Source organism: Scyliorhinus canicula, chromosome 3 (assembly GCF_902713615.1).
Source record: "Scyliorhinus canicula chromosome 3, sScyCan1.1, whole genome shotgun sequence".
NCBI lineage: Eukaryota > Metazoa > Chordata > Chondrichthyes > Carcharhiniformes > Scyliorhinidae > Scyliorhinus > Scyliorhinus canicula.
This window is the reverse complement of record NC_052148.1, coordinates 76895141-76916780: the sequence shown is the minus strand read 5'-3', so window position 1 is coordinate 76916780 and position 21640 is coordinate 76895141. Positions and strand designations below refer to the sequence as shown.

At 46.8% G+C, this 21640-nt stretch overlaps 1 long non-coding RNA gene across 1 annotated transcript in view; it reads left to right on the top strand.

Moving 5' to 3' along the window:
* LOC119963778 overlaps positions 1 to 20597 on the top strand; it is a 51000-nt gene extending 30403 nt beyond the window's left edge. Inside the window, exon 3 of the long non-coding RNA XR_005460169.1 lies at positions 20527 to 20597. This is a non-coding gene — a long non-coding RNA (uncharacterized LOC119963778). The remainder of the gene's footprint in view (positions 1 to 20526) is intronic.
* Positions 20598 to 21640: the final 1043 nt, after the last annotated feature.

Here is a 21640-nt window from a genome sequence, read left to right as displayed (position 1 = left end):
CTTAATTACCTGCAAAGACTCGCATTCAATGTATAGTCTTGCATCTTTGTCTTTGTCTATAGATATGTTTCTGTAACTCATCTCTTCATTCCCCTGATGAGGGAGCTGTGCTCTGAAAGCTAGTGATTTGAAACAAACCTGTTGGACTTTAACCTGGTGTTGTAAGACTTCTTAATGGGAGAAGTGCCAGAGGACTGGAGGACTGCGAATGTGGTCCCACTATTTAAGAAATGCTGTAGGGATAAGTCTGGGAACAACAGGCCAGTGAGTCTCATGTCAGTGGTGGGGAAACTAATGGAGAAACTTCTGGAGGAATCTATCTCCACTTGGAGAGGCAAGGTTTGATCAGGAATAGTCAGCATGGCTTTGTCAGAGGGAGGTCATGCCGAACAAATTTGATTGAATTTTTTGAGCATGTGATTAAGTGTGTAGATGAGGGTAGTGCAGTTGATGTAATTTACATGGATTTCAGCAAAGCATTTGACAAGTTCCTACATGGGAGATTTATAAAGAAGGCAATGCACATGGGATACAGGGGGAACTCGATAAGGTGGATTCAAAGCTGGCTGAGCTGCAGGAAACAGAAGGTGATGACAGACTGCTGCTTTGGTGACTGGAAGCCAGTGACGTACCATAGTGATCTGTGCTGGGTCCCCAGTTGTTCATCATTTATATAAATGACTCAGTAAGTTTGCGGATGACACAAAGTTAGGCCGGGTGGTTAACAGTGAGGCTGAGAGTCTGGGTTACAGGAAGATATAGACGGGATGGTCAAATGGGCAGAAAAGCGGCAGATGGAATTTAATCCAGAAAAGTGTGAAGTATTACACTTTGGAAGGAGCAATTTGACAAGAAAATATTCAATGAATGGTACCACACTTGGAAGTCCTGAGGAACAAAGAGACCATGGCGTGTTTGTAAATAGATCTCTGAAGGCAGAAGGTCAGGTTAATAGGGTGGTGAAAAAGGCATATGGGACACTTGCATTTATCAATTGTCGCATAGATTACAAAAGCAAGGAAGTCATGTTGGAGTTATATAGAACATTGGTGAGGCCACAGCTGGAGCACTGTGTGCAGTTCTGGTCGCCACATTATAGGAAAGATGTAATTGCGCTGGAGCGGGTGCAGAGGCGATTCATCAGGATGTTGCCAGGGATGGAACATTTAAGTTATGAAGAGAGGTTGAATAGGCTTGAATTGTTTTCGCTGGAGCAGAGAAGACTGAGGGGTGACCTGATTGAGGTGTGCAAGATTATAAGGGACATGGACAGGATGGATAAGGAACAGCTGTTCCCCTAAGTTGAAGGGACAGTTACGAGGGGACACAAGTTCAAAGTGAGGGACGGGAGGTTCAGGGAGGATTTTGAGGAAAAACCTTTTTACCCAGAGGGTGGTGACGGTCTGGAATGCATTGCCTGGGAGGGTGGTAGAGGCAGGTTGCCCCACAACCTTTAAAAAGTACCTGGATAGGGCAGCACGGTGGCGCAGTGGGTTAGCCCTGTTGCCTCATGGCACCGAGGTCCCAGGTTCGATCCCAGCTCTGGGTCACTGTCCGTGTGGAGTTTGCACATTCTCCCCGTGTTTGCGTGGGTTTCACTCCCACAACCCAAAGATGGGCAGGGTAGGTGGATTGGCCACTCTACATTGCCCCGTAATTGGAAAAAAATGAATTGGGTACTCTAAATTTATATTTAAAAAAAGAATCTGGATGAGCACTTGCCAAGTCTTAACGTTCAAAGTTATGTGCCAAATGGGATTAGGATAGGCAGGTGAGATGCTTTTCATGCGGTGGTACAGACTCGATGGGCCGAAGGACCTGGGACCCTGGAGCTGTGAAGCAATTGTGCTGACCACTATGCTACCGTGCTGAAAAGTTGTGGTCCCAGCACAGACACCTGAGGCACACCACTAGTCACCGGCTGTCATCCTGAAAAAGACCCTTTGATCCCCACTCTCTGTCTGCTGCCAGTCAGCCAATCCTCTATCCATGCCAGGATCTTATCCTTAACACCAGGGGCTGTTTTAACAGTCTCCTATGCTGTACCTTGTCAAAGGCCTTCTGAAAATCTAAATAAATCACATCCACCTGGTTCTCCTTTGTCAAACTTCCTTGTTACCTCCTCAAAAAACTTTATCGGATTTGTCAGACACGACCCCCTTTGACAAAGCCTTGCTGACTCAGTCCTATTTTACCATGCACTTCCAAGTACTCCGCGATTTCATCTTTAATAATGGACTCTAAAATCTTACCAATGACCGAAGTCAGGCTAACCAGCCGATAATTTCCCGTCTTCTGCCTCCCTCCCTTCTTAAACAGGGTGTGTTCAAGGCTTCTGACAACAGTTTGTTGGTTTCCTGTTCGAAACAAGCATTGAGCTCATCGGGGAGGGGTACACTGCTGCCGGAGATTCTACTCGGCTTTGCTTTGTAGCCGGTTAGGTTGTTTAAACTTTGTCACAACCGGCGAGAGACCGTGTCGTAGTCTGTCACTCTAGCTTAGTCTGGTATTGTCTCTTGGCATCCCTGGATTTCTTGCATAGGTCAGGGTAACCTGTCTTGAACGCACTCAGACTTGGCCTTCAGTAGGGAGTAAATCTCCTGATTAAACCATGTTTTCCGGTTGGGAAACGAACATTCTACCTTCTTTGACATGCAATCTTCTACACACTTGCTGTTGAAGTCTGTGATGGTGGTGGCACACTCATTAGGTTGACAACTGAGTTCTTGAATATGGAGCAGTCCACTGACCACAAGCAGTCACATAGGAGCTCTTGTATTTCCTTGCACCAGCATTGCATGACCTTCTTAACCGTATTCTCCCGCTTAAGTTCCTGCTTATATGCCAGGAGAAGTCTTTTGGTCTAATTTATCAAAGTGTCATCGGGAGATGGATCAGTAGACACCCTTGATGTTTATGTAGCAGTGGTCAAGGATGATGGTGCCCTGATGGGACAGGAGATGTGTTCGTGGAATTCTGACAGTACACTCTTGAGGTTGGCCTGGTTCAAGTCCCCAGCCACGTTGAACAAGGCCTCCGGGTGTTTTGTTTCATTGTGATTTATAACTGTGTACAATTCGTCCAGCGCCTTCTTCACTTCTGCCGGGGTGGGATGTAGACTGCTGTGATGATGGCAGAAGTGAACTCCCATGGAACTTCACGGTCAGGTATTCCAGATCCAGGTAGCAGTAGTTCACCATGGTCGCCATGTCCGAGCACCAGGAGGAGTTGATAAAGACGCAAACCCGTCCACCCTTCGCTTTGCCGTGCAGTCCATCCAGTGTATTGAGAAGCCTTCAGATTGCATGGCACAGTTCGGTGAGGTAGGAGTGAGCCATGTCTCTGTAAAACAGAGCACACAGCAGTCTCTTATTTCCCTTTGAGAGGTAAATATAGCCTTAAGTTTGTCCTGCCTGTCTTCCATCATTTGGACGTTTGCCAGGAGTATGCTGGGGAGAGTACACTAGAAAATGTGTTTTTTCAGTCTAACCTGCAGACCTCCGTGTTTCCCTCGCTGCCTCAGTTGGCGGCTGCTTCTGGGTGATTCCAGGGCCCGATGGTTGAAGTCTGGCCTTGTGGACAATAAGTGGTTGTGTCTGACGGGGTCCTGGGTGCGATTTCGGGGATCATATCTGACGGGCTCCAGGGCACTCGTTGCAATTGCGTGGTCACCGGGAGGGGGGTGGAGCACGGGGGGTGGATATGCTCATGGTCTGGTCAGGCCTCAGGGTTCCACAAGGACGTATCTACCTTTGGGCATGTTTGGGTCCTCACTTAAGGTCTTCGTCGTTTGGGGGTGTAAGACTGTGTTTGGGTCAGAGGGTGGGTCGTCCTGGGCTAGGTCACATGTTCAGTTCTAGCATTGTTGGTCTGGTCGTGCGCTTCTGAAATTGGGCCTTGGAGTCGGCATGGTCGAGCCTCCACATGGATTCTCCTCCTTTCCTGCATCTGCCGATAAGTAGGGCTCTGGGTGGGCCTCTTCAGGTTGGGTCACTGGGCGGTCCTTTCCGGGTTGGGTCAGGCCAGGTCTCATGGCCGGGTCGGGTATTCCGGGAGTTGATCAGGCACTTTGTGGTCCGGGGTCACTTCCCAGGACAAGTCAGGTGCTCCGAGAGCCGGGTAAGTTCCTATGCTATATTGGGGTCAGACTTCCGGGTCAAGCCTCATCCACTTCCAGGTCGAGGCCAGGGTCGGGTCGTTGGAGGAGTCCAGCCAGGTTGGGTGAGATCATATGGGCCTGCCTACAGACATCGGAGGGTCTTCAATCCTGTAAATGAACATAAACGAGAAAGGTTAGAGATAGTGTTAATGTTCAAGTTAAGTTTTAAAAGGTTAGTACGGTTTTAAAAGATTTACGAAGAGGAGAGCTCGCAGAGTCTCCAGGCTCCAGCACCATCCTGTATATTTTCAGTGCAACCTCTATTATCACAGTGAAAGAAGACATTGTGTGGAGATGCCGGCGTTGGACTGGGGTGAGCACAGTACAAAGTCTTACCACCATTTCATCTGAGAACACCACCCACCATGTATGCGGTACATACTCGTACGACTCGGTCAACATTGTCTACCTCATACGCTGCAGGAAAGGATGACCCGAATCATGGTACATTGGCGAGACCATGCAGACCATGCAGACGCTGCGACAACAGATGAACGGACATCGCGTGACAATTGCCAGGCAGCACCATAGAAAGCATCCTATCGGGCTGCATCACAGCCTGGTATGGCAATTGCTTGGCCCAGGACTGCAAGAAACTTCAGAGAGTTGTGAATACCGCCCAGTCCATCACATGAACCTGCCTCCCATCTATTGACTCCATCTACACCTCCCGTTGTCTGGGGAAAGCGGGCAGCATAATCAAAGATCCCTCCCACCCGGCTTACTCACTCTTCCAACTTCTTCCATCGGGCAGGAGATACAAAAGTCTGAGAACACGCACGAACAGACTCAAAAACAGCTTCTTCCCCACTGTCACCAGACTCCTAAATGACCCTCTTATGGACTGACCTCATTAACACTACACCCTGTATGCTTCATCCAATGCCGATGCTTATGTAGTTACATTGTATATGTTGTGTTGCCCTATTATGTATTTTCTTTTATTCCCTTTTCTTCCCATCTACTTAATGATCTGCTGAACTGCTCGCAGAAAAATACTTTTCACTGTACCTCGGTACACGTGACAATAAACCAATCCAATCCAATCGCAGTTTTTAGAATATGAGCTAATACACTGCTGAGCATAGTAAGAAGTCTTACAACACCAGGTTAAAGTCCAACAGGTTTGTTTCAAACACGAGCTTTCAGAGTACTGCTCCTTCCTCAGGTGAATGGAGAGGTATGTTCCAGAAACATTTATATAGACAAAGTCAGACAATGCCAGACAATGCTTGGAATGTGAGCATTTGCGGGTAATCAAATCATTACAGATCCAGAGCGAGGGGCTGATCCCAGGTTAAAGAGGTGTGAATTGTCTCAAGCCGGGACAGTTGGTAGGATTTTGCAACGGTCATCCCCACACCCCCGCTACTTGCCTTCAAACAACCGCGCAACCTCAAACAAACCATTGTTTGCAGCAAATTACCCAGCCATCAGAACAAGGACCACGACACCACACAACCCTGTCAGGGCAATCTCTGCAAGACATGCCAGATCATCGACATGGATACCACCATTATACGTGGAAACACCACCCACCAGGTACGCGGCACATACTCGTGCGACTCGACCAATGTAGTCTACCTCATTCGCTGCAGGAAAGGATGTCCCGAAGCATGGTACATTGGCGAGACCATGCAGACACTACGACAACGAATGAACGGGCATCGTGCGACAATCACCAGGCAGGAATGTTCCCTTCCAGTCGGGGAACACTTCAGCAGTCAAGGGCTCCGGGTAAACGTTCTCCAAGGCGGTCTTCAGGGCACGCGACAACGCAGAATTGTCGACCAAAACTTTTAGCTAAGTTTCGCGCGCACGAGTGCGACCTCAACCGGGATCTTGGATTTATGTCGCATTACATTCACCCCCCACCATCTGGCCTGGACTTGCAAAATCCTACCAATTGTCCCGGCTTGTGACAATTCACACCTCTTTAACCTGGGATCACCCCCTATCTCTGGATCTGTAATGATTTGATTACCCGCAAATGCTCGCATTCCAAGCATTGTCTGACATCTCTGACTTTGTCTATATAAATATTTCTGGAACATACCTCTCCATTCACCTGAGGAAGGAGCAGTGCTCCGAAAGCACGTGTTTGAACAAACCTGTTGGACTTTAACCTGGTGTTGTAAGACTTCTTACTGTGCTCACCCCAGTCCAACGCCGGCATCTCCACATCACTGCTGAGCATACCTGTTGTTCTTTATCCTACCATCATTAAAAAAAAATATTTGAATTGAACTTAGCTGATCTTTCAAGCACATAGATGTTTTGAATTCCTGTGCAGAAATTTGAACTCCCTTGCTTAAACAGAAACATATACATGCTTCTACTTCTGCTGAGTTGCAGTTTGTATCTTCTTGGATGAATCCACGTGTGTAATCCGATCTGTACATCATGATGCTGGTTCTGGCCAGGGGGGCACTCAGATAGCTGAGGAACTGAGAGTGTATCAACAAAAGCTGTGGGAATCCACTTATGAAAGATGTGTTAGATTCGTAAAAATGTTCTCATGACGGTGCCAGCCTGGTTCAAAGACCACCTCTCTGAGCCTGAAAGTCACAGGATCAAAGTCAGTCTCCAAAGGTTGAGCATGTAATCTAAGCTAACACTTCAGTGCAGCCTTGAGGGAATGCTGCATCCTCAAAGCTGCTGACTTTTACATGAAATCTTAGACTTTCCTGGCTGCTTGTTGAGGTGAATCAATTAGGTTCGCACCATTCAAGTTAGAATAGAATAGAACAGTACAGCACAGAACAGGCCCTTCGGCCCTCGATGTTGTGCCGAGCAATGATCACCCTACTTAAACCCACGTAACCCGTATACCCGTAACCCAACAATCCCCCCACTAACCTTACACTACGGGCAATTTAGCATGGCCAATCCACCTAACCCGCACATCTTTGGACTGTGGGAGGAAACCGGAGCACCCGGAGGAAACCCACGCACACACGGGGAGGACGTGCAGACTCCACACAGACAGTGACCCAGCCGGGAATCGAACCTGGGACCCTGGAGCTGTGAAGCATTGGTGCTAACCACCATGCTACCGTGAGGCTTTCATTGTTCTTTCATTGTTCTGGTCTAAAATTATCTATCAATTACACAAATCAACAAATTTGTGAAACATTGTTAAGCATAAAGACGTTACCCCTTTCCTGTACGCAGTGATTAAAAATGAAGAGAAATTCCTTGACCAGCAAGCACTTTTGAATATCTTCAAGATGTAAAAGGCAATCCAGGAATGCAATATTTTCCTTTCATCCATTTTAGTTCTGATCTTCTTTCCTATACAAATGTATTTCTTTCATTGCTGGTGGCACTGGGGCCATTTTTGGACGTACTGCTCATTCCAGGAAGTACTAATTCTTCATTTGAGTTGGAATGAATGAATGAAAATGGAAATTGTCCAGTTGATATAATGGTCCACTGATCCTCAGTGTAACAAACATGTTTCTCCCAATGAGCTTGAAAGCTTAATTCGATTGTCCACATTCACCTGAATGATATTGGGACTGAAAAGGTTAAATTGTTAATACAGCTTGAGCACAGAAGGTTGCAGAGTGATCTAATCAAGCTGATTAAAATGACAAAAGGGTCCAATAAAATTATTGCAGGTAAATTATTTCCTCTGGTCAGGAAGAGAAATGTCATGGTCCAGAATGTTGCCATACTATTATTTATCAGTGTTGACAATGCAATGCTGGAGTTTGTTGATAGCTTCACATATCCCAACTTAATCTGCTTGGAATCTGGTAGTTATCGTATTGTCATGGGTCCATCTGGAACACGTCAACATCATGGGCCTCATCTGCTCCATTCCGTTCATCATTCCCCGCGTCAGAGGAGCTATCTCGGTCCTTTATGCTTCCCTCAGCCAAAACATTCCACCTTTGCAGTGCTAGGTTGTGCAAGGCGTAGCAGACAATGATAATCCAGGAAACCCTCTGTGGGGAATATTGGACAGCCCCACATGAGTTGTCCAAATGGGGCGGAATTCTCCGCTCGCCACGCGGCCTTGGAGAATCGCTGGAGGGCCTCCCGACATTTTTTACTCCCCCCCCCCCCCCCCGCGATTCTCCCCCCACCCTCTCGGAGCGGTCGGCCCTTCACGCCCGTTTCACCACGACAGCAACCACAACTGGTCGCTGCATTTGTGAAACGGGCACCAGATGCCCGTTTGGGGCATCCAAGGGCCCGATTGGGATGGGAGCTTCGCGACTGTGCTCCGGAGGGGACAGGCCCGCGATCGGTGCCCACTGATCGTCGGGCCAGCTTCCAAAACGGACGCACTCTTTCCCCTCCGCCGCCCGGCAAGATCAAGCCGCCACTTCTTGGTGGAGAAAGACGGCACCGCGTATGCGCGGGTTCGTGCCGTCTGAGTGGTGATGTCATGCGCATGCGCAGATGACATCATGAAAAGCGCCGTTCGCGCGTCATTTGTGGCGGCCGAGGTCGCGGCCGGAACAACGGGGGCCCGCTCCTAGCCCCCCGGGTGGGGGTGAATTAGGTGCGGGGAGTGGGCCCCAAGGCCGTCGTGAACCACGGCCGAGTTCACGACGACCTCCGTGATTTTTTGCCTTAGCGGAGAATACCGCCCGTAGAATTTGTCAGGTTCGGTCACATATGAGCTGCAGGCTCAAAGAGTAGAATCCTGGTCTATTGATGAATATGACTGGCTGTTGCCAGGGAGCCATCAAGGCCATATGTGTGCTGTCAATTGTGGGAAACCTGAGGTTGCTGCAAATCCCAATGCTCTTGAAGCCTGGCTTTCGGGAGCCAGGTGGAATTGGACAGATTGGTGTATTCTCCTGAACAGGGCATCCCTGACTTCCTGCATGCACTTGTGTGTCACTGACTGGGAGATGCTACCCTGGCATGAGCACACCTCAAATACTGTGTGCAGTTTTGTCTCCTTATTGAAGGAAGGATCGAAATGCATTGCAGGTGGTTCAGAGGAGGTTTACTAGATTAATACCTGGAACGAGTGGGATGTATTATGAGGATAGGTTGGTCAGGCTGGCTTGTTTCCACTGGAGTTTAGAAGAGTGAGGGGTGACTTGGTTGAAATATATTAGATCCTGAACAGTCTTGACAAGGTGGACATGAAAAGGATGTTGTTTCCTCTTGCAGGTGAGTCCAGACCGAGGGGACACTAGTCTGTAAAATTAGAGATGGTTTAAAATTAGAGATTGTTCTTACAGGGGCAGAGATGAGGAGAATATTTTTCTCTGGGGTGTTGTACAACTTTGAAACTCTACCTCAGAGGCAGTGGGGATGGGGGTCATTGTATATTTTCAATGCAGGGGTAGATAGATTCTTGTTAGAAAAGGAAATCAAAGCATAAAGGACCAAGATACCTCTTCTGACAAGGAGGGTGATGAATGGAATGGAGCACATGAGGCCCATGATGTCACCAAGCCAGATGTAGAGGCCAGCAGGGCTACGATGCGCCAGACGGACCCATGACAATACGATAACTACCAGATTCCAGGCAGATTAAGCTGCAGACACATTTCTTTAACATTCTCCATTTTCTACCCTCTGCTGGCTGGAAGGTCCCAGCTCCTTTTTGGTTACAACCATTATACTTTTCCCTGTTGTGCCCTGATTTGTGAGAGCTGAATTAAGTTGCAGTAGTTGCTATCTCCCTGCTGGTGGTTTGATCCAGTGCAAGTGGTTAAATATGCCAAGTCCTAGCACTAAATGATGGCAATTGAACCTGCATAATACTCTGTTCTCTGACAACCTCAGGCATTGTCATTAAAATTATGCTTTCAACCATGCCCTCACTAAGTCTGTGGGCAAGGCAACTTGGAAGCCATATCAAATCTATCGGGCGAACCAGTGCACGATTGCACATGGTCAGCTATCTCGGACCCCCAGCGAAAACCATTCCGGCTTCTGCACCCACCACAAAACCGAGACTTCAGAATGGAAGATATGGCTCTGTGAGTCTGCCAAGCCCAAATACTTGGTCCGCTCCTTACAGTGACGAGACCCTGAGAACATATGCTAGGCAGGTGAATGGACTTAACAGCATCCATCTTCCATGTCTCAGATGTAGCTTTGGCATCTGTTGTGTTGAGGCACGGCTGATGGTAAATACCGAGCTGTTCAAATCTCAGATTGGAAACTTAAAATAACTGTCTTCACATTTGTAGTTTTTTTGCAATTTGCATTGCATGAGGAGAAGTTTTAAAATTCAGAAATAATGTCCTCCACTACTTGTGATGTTCTATCTGCCATTTCTCTGCAATTTCTCTGCCCTACTCTCCAATCATAGAATCATAGAATCTACAGTGCTGAAGAAGCAATTCAGCCCATCGAGTCTGCACCGGCCCTTACAAAGAGCACTCTACTGAAGCCAACGTATCTACCCTATCCCCGTAACCCAGTAACCCCCACTTAACATGTTTTGGACACTAAGGGCAATTTAGCATGACCAATCCACCTAACCCGCACATCTTTGGACTGTGGGAGGAAACCGGAGCACCCGGAGGAAAGCCACGCAGACACGGGGAGAATGTATAGACTAAGCACAGACAGTGACCCAGCTGCGAATCGAATGTAGGACCCTGGAGCTGTGAAGCAACTGTGCTAACCACTATGCTACCGTGCTGCCCAATCTATCTATATTCTGTTGTATTTTCTGACAGTTTCTTCACTATTTGCAACTCCACCTACCTTAGTGTCATCTGCAAACTTACTAATCAGACCAACTATATTTTCCTCCAAGTCATTCATATATATTACAGATAACAGTGGTCCCATCACTGATCCCTGTGGAACACCAATAGTTACAGATCGGGCAGCACGATAACATTGTGGATAGCACGATAACATTGTGGATAGCACGATAACATTGTGGATAGCACAATCGCTTCACAGCTCCAGGGTCCCAGGTTCGATTCCAGCTTGGGTCACTGTCTGTACGGAGTCTGCACGTCCTCCCCGTGTGTGCGTGGGTTTCCTCTGGGTGCTCCGGTTTCCTCGCACAGTCCAAAGATGTGCAGGTTAGGTGGATTGGCCATGCTAAATTGCCCTTAGTGTCCAAAATTGCCCTTAGTGTTGGGTGGGGTTACTGGGTTATGGGGATAGGGTCGAGGTGTTGACCTTGGGTAGGGTGCTCTTTCCTAGAGCCGGTGCAGACTCGATGGGCCGAATGGCCTCCTTCTGCACTGTAAATTCTATGATCTATGATCTCCATTCTAAAAAACTCCCTTTCTCTGTTACTCTCTGTCTTCTGTTGCCAAGCCAATTCTTTATCTATCTCGCTACCTCACCCCAAATCCCCTGCAATTTTATCTTTTGTACAAGTCTGCCATGAGGGACCTTGTTAAACAGCATATAAAATCCAAAGATGTGCAGGTTAGGTGAATTGGCCATGCTAAATTGCTTATCACTAACAAGTGTATTAACTTCCAAGTGTGAATACATCCTGTCCCTCAGTGCCTAATTCCAACAGATTTTATCTTTTGTACAAGTCTGCCATGAGGGACCTTGTTAAACACCTTACTAAAGTCCATGTGGACGACATTCACAGACTTTCTGACTGACGTCAGGCACACCGGCCTGCAATTACCTGGATTATCACTGCTTCCCTTCCCAAACAAAGGAACAGCACTGGCAAAGGAACAACACTCCAGTCCTCTGGAAACGCGCCTGTGGTGAAAGTTGATGCAAAATATCTGTTAAGCACCCAGCTATTCCTCTCTTGCCTCCCACAGTAACCTGGGATATATCTTATCTGGCCCAGAAGACTTGTCCACTTCTTCCTTCTTCTCTCCAAATATATCTGCTCTCTCCTCTCTTCCTTGCTGTTCCCAACAACAAACCTATCAGTCCACCCAGGACTGAAGTAAAACTGTTCTCATAGCTGACCAGTACTAGGAAATAGTCAGAAATCAGTTCTTAAATGCAGAAATAAGCAAAGGCGATGTCCAGATGTTCATCAACAGTCCAAAAGGACAAAGCAACAATGGAACTTTAAGCAGCAGATGATCCTTTAAAAAGCACTGCTGAAGGATCCTTTCTGCTTATTAGCAACAAGAAACACTAATTCGATTTTTCATGAGGTGTATGAGTCACTGAGTTTCACAAAAAGTGTCCCATAATGAATGATAAGTGAATATTTTATTGTAGGCTTTTAATACCTTTGGCGCATGCCCTGTGCAACTATATAGCAGCTCAACTCAATATGAATGTTGTTTCTCTTCTGGACAGCCAGATTGGACACTTTGATGCACATTTTCACCTGTAAATAGGCATGGGAGTGATCAGGGTTTGAGGCCTTCGGCTACACATAATCTCTATATCACAGCTATTTGAATATAAATCAACATTCAGATGTTTGTCCATGGATCTGGCAAAATTCTGGAAAACAAACATTGGGAGCGATCTATCGGTCCTGTCCCACTGGAATGGGGCGGGATGTGGCCGGTAGATCTCGGGAGCGATCTCCACCGGGATTTCTGAAGGCTATTACAGCTAGCGTGATCTAACCAGCTGGTGTCAACTGAGCACCTTGGCACTGCCAGCCTGGCATCCCAGCAGTGCACCCACTGTCAGGCCTGTGGGGAACTGCCAGGGTGCCAGGCTGGCATTGCCAAGGTGCCAAGATGACATTGTGCCTACATCAGCAATCGGGGCCAGGGGTTCCCTGCCCGTATGAGGTGGGACGCAGGGAGGCCCGAGGTCACCCCGCCAGGTGAGGTTGGGTGTTGGGGGGGGTGAGGTGGGGGAGTTGAGAGATCGGGATATCATTTAAAAATGGCATCCTGATCTCTTCTTGCACTAAGGTCCTCAGTGCATGAAATGACGCTGAAAGTGGCCTTGAGGGGTGTTCCTCGCTGGGGCACAAAGATGAGACAGAGTGTCGTTAGATAGCAGCGCCGGGAACAACCCCACTAATCCCACCCAGAATGGACTGTTTTATTTTGGTTAGATCGTGCCCATTGTTTTTAATAAGCTGGGTGTTGAAAATAGCATTGTGGACATCAGGGGCGTGATTCTCCGGCCTTCCGCGCTGGGGCGGAGAATAGCAGTTCATGCCGGAAATCCAGCACGACGGCGCTTCTGTGATTCTCCACTGACCCGCCAGTCGAGTGCACACGGTGAACAGGCCCCCGCGGCAATTCTCCGCGGTCGATAGGCCGAAATCCCGCTGGTGTGGTTTACATCTGGTATCACCCGGCACGAGGTCGGACCCGCCGGGAGCCACCGATCAGCAGGCCATCGCGATCTGTGGGGGACATACCTTACTCCATGCAGGCCCGCTGTGTAGCTCTGCCATGACGGTGGTGCCTCGCCGAAGTGGGCCATCACTTGTGGCCATCGTACACATGCGCGGCCGCGTGGTCTGGACAGCAGGACTCCGCCGCCAGCCAGAGCTGCGGGACGCTGCTGGGGCCCTGCTAACCCCCTTGAAAACAGAGAATTTCCCCGAATGTTTGAGGAAAAAGTCCGGAGTGATTCTCGCCCATTTTCTGGGGGGTGTGGGGACTTAGTTCCCAAAAGGAAGAATCCCGCCCCAAATGTGAAGGATCATCTGACGTCCTTACTGGCTGTCTCTAAAGGAGCCATCGTGGTTTAACTCATAATTCACAAATTACTGGAACAAATGAAGTCGCTCCACATTTTATTACATGGCCTTCTGCTCTGTGAGCTGGAATACCACGTATGCAGATTGCAGTTTGGCCATTTGGGAATGGTCAGATGGTTAAGTACCAGCAGATGTTTGTTAAAATATCAGTGATTCTGACAAACAATTTCTGGTTCTCAAGACTATTGGCCACAAGATGTTGCACTTGCTCGATCTAATGCTTTTATTTACCACTAAAAAGAGAATCTTAAAGCAGGAAGGGATGGTGAAGGGATGAGGAAGGGAAATCCAGAGCAAGAGGCTTGACCACTAAAAGCATCAATCCAATGGTGGGGTCTCCAGCGTCCACCATGAGCACACATTCATCTATCTCAATGCTTCCACTTCTCCAACTCACATATCTCTCTCCTGCTTTAAGACTACGTACATTAGAAGTAGGAGCAGGAACAGGCCATTCAGCCCCTCAGAGCTGCTCCACCATTCAATAAGATCATGGCTGATCATATTGTGGCCAAAATGCCACTTTCCTGTCCACCCCCAACACCCTTTGACTCTCTTCTTTGTCAAGAATCTATCTACCTCTGTCATAAAAATATTCAATGACCATACCTCTACCACTGCCTGGGGAAAAGAGTTCCACAGACTAACAACCCTCTGAGAGAAACACATTTTCCTCACCGCCATCTTAAATGGGATTATTTTTAAACTCTTTCCTCCAGTTTTGGTCTGTCCTGCAAGGGAAAATATTCTTCAAACGTTCACTCTATCAAGTCCCCTCAGAACCTTGCATGTTCTCTAAGATCACTTCTCATTCTTCGAAATTCTAATGCATAAAGGCCCAACCTTCCAATCTTTCCTTAGAAGACAACGCCTCATTCCAGGCAGCAGTCAAGTAAACCTTCATGAACTACATCTAAGGCAATGCTGTCCTTTCTTTAAAATAAGGTCAAAACTACATAGTTGGCGAGATGCTCTGACCTCCCTGCGGAGTGTTTTGCCGCAGCAGGAGGTGGACCAACGTTGACTGGCGGTGAGATCATTTGGTCCCACCCCTTTTAATGGGATTTCCCATTGAATCCACTCCACGCCACCAGGAAACCCGTGGCAGGGATGCGTTGTCAGTGGGAACAGAATATCCTACTGGCGTGAACAGATGGAAGATGTCGGCCAGTATTCCAGATGTGGGTGGAATTCTCCGGGAATTGGTGGGGTGGTCAGAAACGGCGCAGTGGAGTGGCGGGAACCACTCCGGCGTCGGACCGCCCCAAAGGTGCGGAATCCTCTGCACCTTCAGGGTCTAGGAAGGCGCCGGAGTGGTTTGTGCCCCGACGGCCAGCATGGAAAACCTTTGGCTCCTCGCCAGCCGGGGCCGAAGGGACTCTGCTGGCCGGCGCGGGTCTGCGCATACGCGAGAGCGTCGGCAGGCAGGGGGTTCACCTTCGCGCCGGCCATTGCGGAGGCTTACACGGCTGGGGCGTAGGAATAGAGTGCCCCCACGGCACAGGCTCACCCGCGGATCGGTGGGCCCTGACCGCGGGCCAAGCCACTGTGGGGGCACCCCCCAGGGCCATATCGCACTGCGCCCCGTGCCGCCCGAAGACACCGGAGGCTGGCCACGGAGCTGGGTCCCGCCGGTAGGGACCTACCTTGATTTACGCAGGCGGGAACCGGCAAAAACAGGCGGGAACTCGGCCCATCGCGGGCCGGAGAATCACCGGGGGCGGTGGGCGCTGCTAGCAGCCGCCGATCAGTGCGGCGCGATTCCCGCTCCTGCCAAAACCCCGGCGCCGGAGAATTCAGCAGCCGGCGGGGGCGTGATTCATGCCACCCCCCGGCGATTCTCGCCCATGGTCTCACCAAAGTTTTGTACAACTGAAGCAAAACATCCCTACTTTTATATTCTATTCCTTTTGCAATCAATAGCAACAATCCATTTGCCTTCCTAATCACTTGCTCAACACTAACTTTTGTGATTAGTGTACCAGGAGACCCAGATCCCTCAATACCTCACACCATTTTAATAACATGCAGCTTTTGTATTCTTCCTGAAGAAGTGGACAAATTCACATTTTCCCACATTATATTCCATCTGCCAATTTTGTTTTCCCACTCACTATCTATAATCCCTTTGCAGACTTAAATCCTCTTTGCAACTTAATTTCTTTCATATCTTTCATATCCAGCAAATTCTCTTCATCCAAGTCATTGATGTAGATTGTAAATATTTGAACCTCAACACTGATTCCTGTGGCACTCCAATCATTACATCTTGCCAACCTGAAAATGGCACGTTATAGGTTTACTCTCTGTTTCCTTCTGGCTAACCAATCTTCTATTCATACTAATATGTTACCCCAACACCATGAGCTTTTATTTTACGTAGTAACCTTTGATATGGCATCTTATCAAATGTTTCTTTGGAAATCCACATCTACATGTTCCCCTTTGCCAAGTAGCTTGTTACGTCCTCACAAAACTTTAATTAATTAGTCAAAAACTATGTTGGCTCTGCCCGTGTCGCGTCTTTTCGTCCGACGTCACTTCGTCCAACGACACTTCGTCCACGTCTTTTGGTCCAACGTCTTTTTGTCCGCCCGTCTTTTGGTCCAACGTCACTTCGTCCAATTATCCAATTACAAATTAACTCCGTATAAAACCATTTAATTGATAAAATGCAAGTACAATACAGCAAGTGAATTTAATTGCTAAAATGCAAGTAATTGATAAAATGCAAGTAAAATGCAAGTTGAAAAATGCAGTTAAAAAGTTAAAAAATCTAAAAATGCAGTTATAAAATCTAAAAGTTTACTAATTACTTAAAATTCCCGAAATTACTTAAAATTGATGTAAATTGTAAATTCCCGAAATTCCCTAAAAGTTAGATTTCCAGAACTGTACCCGAGAGAGAATAATGGGGAGAGGACAAGATGATTTGATATTCTACAATTCCGACAGACACAGATATAAGTGGGAGTCTAATTGGATTTAGACAATGAGTGCAGTTCTGAAAGAAGCAGGTTTAAACTCGATTTTCGTCGAGTGATTAAAACCTCTGGTTGACAGTGGGTTCTGACATTACAGGTCTGAAATGATCAAATATTCCATCAGATACAATGGCTCTCATCACGCTGGAGCATACATGGGTGAATATCCTGCAGCTTATCTTAATAATGTCTGGAGATCAAGCAGCACAAATGCAGAACTCAACTTCAAGAGGCGAAATAGGTGGAGAGGATCCTTGAGCAGTAACATTGAAAAACTAAATTAAACTATTTGTAATTGGATAATTGGACGAAGTGACGTTGGACCAAAAGACGGGCGGACAAAAAGACGTTGGACCAAAAGACGTGGACGAAGTGTCGTTGGACGAAATGACGTTGGACGAAAAGACATAGCACCGCTCTGCCTGATTGTATTGAGATCTTCTAAGTGCCCCACTGTAACTTCCTTAATAATAGATTTCAGCATTTTCCTTATGGTGGATGTTACACTAACTGACCTGTCGCTTTCTGCTTTCTGTATTCTTCCTTTCTTGAATGGAGGAGCCACATGGAGGAATTTTGGAAAACCAATGCATCTTCTTTTAAGAACTTTATGATGAAGTCCATCAGGACCTAGGGACTTGTTCGTTTTGAGTTCTAATAATTTTCTCAGTACCTTTGCCCTGGTGATTTAAATTTTTTTAAGTTCCTCCCTCCTTTTTACCTCTTGATTCATACTTATTTCTGGCATGTTATTTATATCCTCTGCACTGAAGACATGCAAAATATCTGTTCAGTGTATCTCCCTTTCCTTTATTTCCCATTATTAATTCCCGAGACTCATTCTCTCGAGGACCAACACTCAATTTACTGATTATTTTCCTTTTTAATTACTTGTAGAAACTCTTTTATATTTCAAGGGCAGAACGGTGGTGCAGTGGTTAGCACTGCTGCCTCACGGCACTGAGGACCCAATTTCAATCCCGGCCCTGAGTCACTGTCTGTGTGGAGTTTGCACATTCATCCCATGCCTGCATGGGTCTCAGCCCCACAACCCAAAAGATGTGCAAGGTTGGTGGATTGGCCATGCTAAATTTCCCATTAATTGGAAAACAAATTGTGTAGTCTAAATTTATTTTTTGAAACTTTTTTATATTTCTAGATGGCTTCCCCTCATACTCTAATTTCACCCTCATTATTATTCTTTTAGTCATTCTTTGCTGTTTCACATGCTCTGCTCTGACCTGCCACTAATCTTCATGGAAATGTATGATTTTTCTTTGAATTTGAGAGTCTGTTTGACTTCATTAGTTAGCCACAGATTGTGCGTCCATCCTCTAAATTCATTATTTCTCTCTGGAATGTATCCTTGCTAATTTTTATAAAGCATCGCCTTAAATGTCTGCCATGTGCGCCCCTACTGACCTACCATTTAACATTATTACCTAGTTCACTTTAGCAAGCTCTGTCTTCATAGCCTTATAATAGCCCTTTTTAAAGTTCAACACAATAGGGTAGGGCCATTCCTATGCAAACACGGGGAGAATGTGCAAACGCCAGAGGGACAGTGACCCAGAGTCGGGATCGGACCTGGGACCTCGGCGCCGTGAGGCAACAGGGCTAACCCACTGTGCCACTGTGCTGCGTCTATTCCTCTCCCACAAACTGAATCTGAAACTCAGTCATGATATGATCATTGCTATCTCGGTGTGCCTTTAGTATGAGGTCATTAATCTATCCTGTCTCTTTGCACATTACCAGACCTAGAATACCCTGGGCTCTGGTTGGCTCTTAACATGCTGCTCCAAAAAATTGTCTCAAAAACACTCCATTGCTCCCTCTTCCGGAGAACTTTTGCCCATCTGAACCATCCAATCTGTAACTTTTAAAATGTATTTACGGCATGTGGGTATCGCTGGCAAGGCCAGCATTTATTGCCCTTCAGAAGATGATAGGGAGCTGCCTTCTTGAACTGCTGCAGTCCTTGAGGTGTAGGTCGACCCAGAGTGCTTTCAGGGAAGAAATGCCAGGATTTTGACCCAGCAACAGTGAAGGAAAGGTAATATATTTCCAAGTCAGGATGGTGAGTAGTTTGGAGAGGAACATCCAGGTGATGCTGCTCCCAGGCATCTGCTGCTCTTATAGATGGTAGTGGTCATCGGTTTGGAAGGTTCTGCTAAGGAGCCTTGGTGAATTCCTGCAGTGCATCCTGTAGATGGTACACACGGCTGCACTGTTCGTTGGTGGTGGAGGGAGTAGTGTCATGGGAGTGTACCTTCAAGAAATGTATTGCCTTCTCAAATGGCTTCAACGATGTCATTGTGTGTGGGGAGCTGGGCTGTGGCCCTGGGTTTTACTTTCGTTTTGAGCTGGAAGCTGGCTGTGGCTCTGAGTTTTACTTTCGGTTTATACTGTTGGAAGCTGGATTCAGAAAAAGAAGGCTTCTCCTCTCTCTTTGTATGTTAAAAGGTGTCCAGATCACTTGTTAATTTAAAAGTGATAACTGTTTTCTGTAAAGAATTCAAATCTACTGTTTTGTGAAAAGGGTTTTCCTGGCTATAATTGAATGTTGTTATCAAGTTGAAACAGCAGAAAGGGAAGTTATTACGGGTTATATATATGGAGAACTGTAGCTGTGTGGGGAATTTATGCTTATAGTTGATAAAAAATGCATACTGTGTGTGTTTATAAAATGTTACCTGAATTTGTAGAATAAACGTGTTTTGTTTAAAAGTGCTTGAGGCCACTTGTTGACTAACAGCTGAAATGTAGGCCCTTATGCTCCTCATAACCAAAATCTACAAACAGTTGTGGGTCAGGTGAACTCCATGATATACTTTGGACTTTTCTAAACCCTGGCCTATAACAGTAGATGCGTGTGGAAAGGGTAGCAATGAAGCGGGCTACTTTTTCCTGGATGGTGTCAAGCTTCTAGAGTGATCTTGGAGCTGCATTCATCCAGGCAGGTGTAGATTAAAATGACCTATGATTATCAGTGTACCTTTGTCACAAACCGACATTAGTTTTTCATCCTGAAGTGTGGTTACTGTGAGGGGGCCTGTAAACAACTCCCACAAGTGACTCACACAGCAACCTGTTGGTGGAAAAGGCCACTCACATTGACACTGCGTCATGGCAGCATGAAATGGTTTGCTGAAACTATTCAAACTTTTGAGTTACTTTGTCTTTCCAGGGTAATTTGAGGTAGGCTGGGCACCTTGTAGGTCCAAATGTGGCAGCTTTTGGCCTTTCTCAATGCACCAAGTGGTTAGGATCTGGAATGCGCTGTCTGGGAGTGTGGAGGAGGTAGTTCGATCAAGGCATTCAAGAGGGATTCAGATTATTATCTGAAAAGGGAGAATATGCAGGATTTAGGGTGGAAAGCGAGAGAACTGCACAATGGGTGATATTTAGGCAAAAGGGCAGCACGGTGGCACAGTGGTTAGCACTGCTGCCTCACAGCACCAGGACCCCAGGTTCAATTCCAGCCTCGGGTAATTGTCTGTGTGGAGTTTGCACATTTCCCTGTGTCTCCCTGGGTTTCCTCCAACAGTCCAAAGCAGTGCAGGTTAGGTGGATTTGCCATGCTAAATTGCCCCATAGTGTCCAAGATGAGCAGGTTAGGTAGGGTTCTGAGAATAGGGCAAGGGAGGGTGGCCTTTTAGAGGGTTGGTGCAGACTCGATGGGCCGAATGGCCTCCTGATGCACTGTAGGGATTCAATTCGAAGAAGAAGCAAGCGAAAACAAAAGATCTCTGCTATGATTTTTCTTTCAGGTGAACATATCCAGTGCAGAACGCTGTTACGCCGACTGATGATGAATTACACCAAATTCCCAGGTTCGCCAGAATGCAAAACTGCATTCCAAATGCCGATCCCCTCCCCCGTCATACAAATTGCACCCTCTGTGGGAATTTACAGTTCAAAGCTCTGAATCGCAAAGTCGATAAACCTAAAATAAAAACCTCAGGTATGGAAATTGGATATAGTTTAATCTTCCACGAGCAGCAGCACAGTGGTTAGCACTGCTGCTTCACAGCACCAGGGCCTCAGGTTCAATTCCAGCCTTGGGTGACTGTCTGTGCGGAGTTTGTATGTTCTTCCCGTGTCGGCGTGCGTTTCCTCCGGGAGCGCCGGTTTCCTCCCACAGTCCAAAGATGTGCAGGTTAGGTGGTTTGGTCATGTTAAATTGCCTCTTGGTGTCCAAAGCTTAAAAAAACAGTTGACTGGTCATTTACCACACAATCCCGTGATTCAGATGACACTGCAAAAACAGCATCACAGGTTTTGATTGTATTACAGTTTTTACCTTGACTGGATAACTTTGGGGCATTTAAAGCAAAACCATGTTGATATAAAATTAAGATCTTCCATCCACCTTCTAAAAGTTTGCAATTCATTTGTGACCACCATCCCCGATGAATTTGATATATAATTTTGAAATATTTACCTGCAGTAGACTGTGTATCAGAACAGCAGGAAAGTTCATTGTTTTTACCAGTCAAGTAACCATGGAAAATATGATGTGGAGATGCCGGCGTTGGACTGGGGTGAGCACAGTAAGAAGTCTTACAACACCAGGTTAAAGTCCAACAGGTTTGTTTCATTGACCTGAGGGGTCACCAGTCAAAACTGTGTAAAATGTCAATCATGAGGCACCTGCTGATATATTGTGGTAGTGGAGGTGTGTGCCCCATCTTCTGACATCCAAATTCGGAGCTCGTGTTTGAAACAAACCTGTTGGACTTTAACCTGGTGTTGTAAGACTTCTTACCATGGAAAATATGAACACTGAGGAGATTTTTAAAAACTACCTATCCACAATGAACAAGTCTAAATCCAAATTTAGTACATGTCACTTCAAAGTAATAGACTTTGAAAGTTAAATTA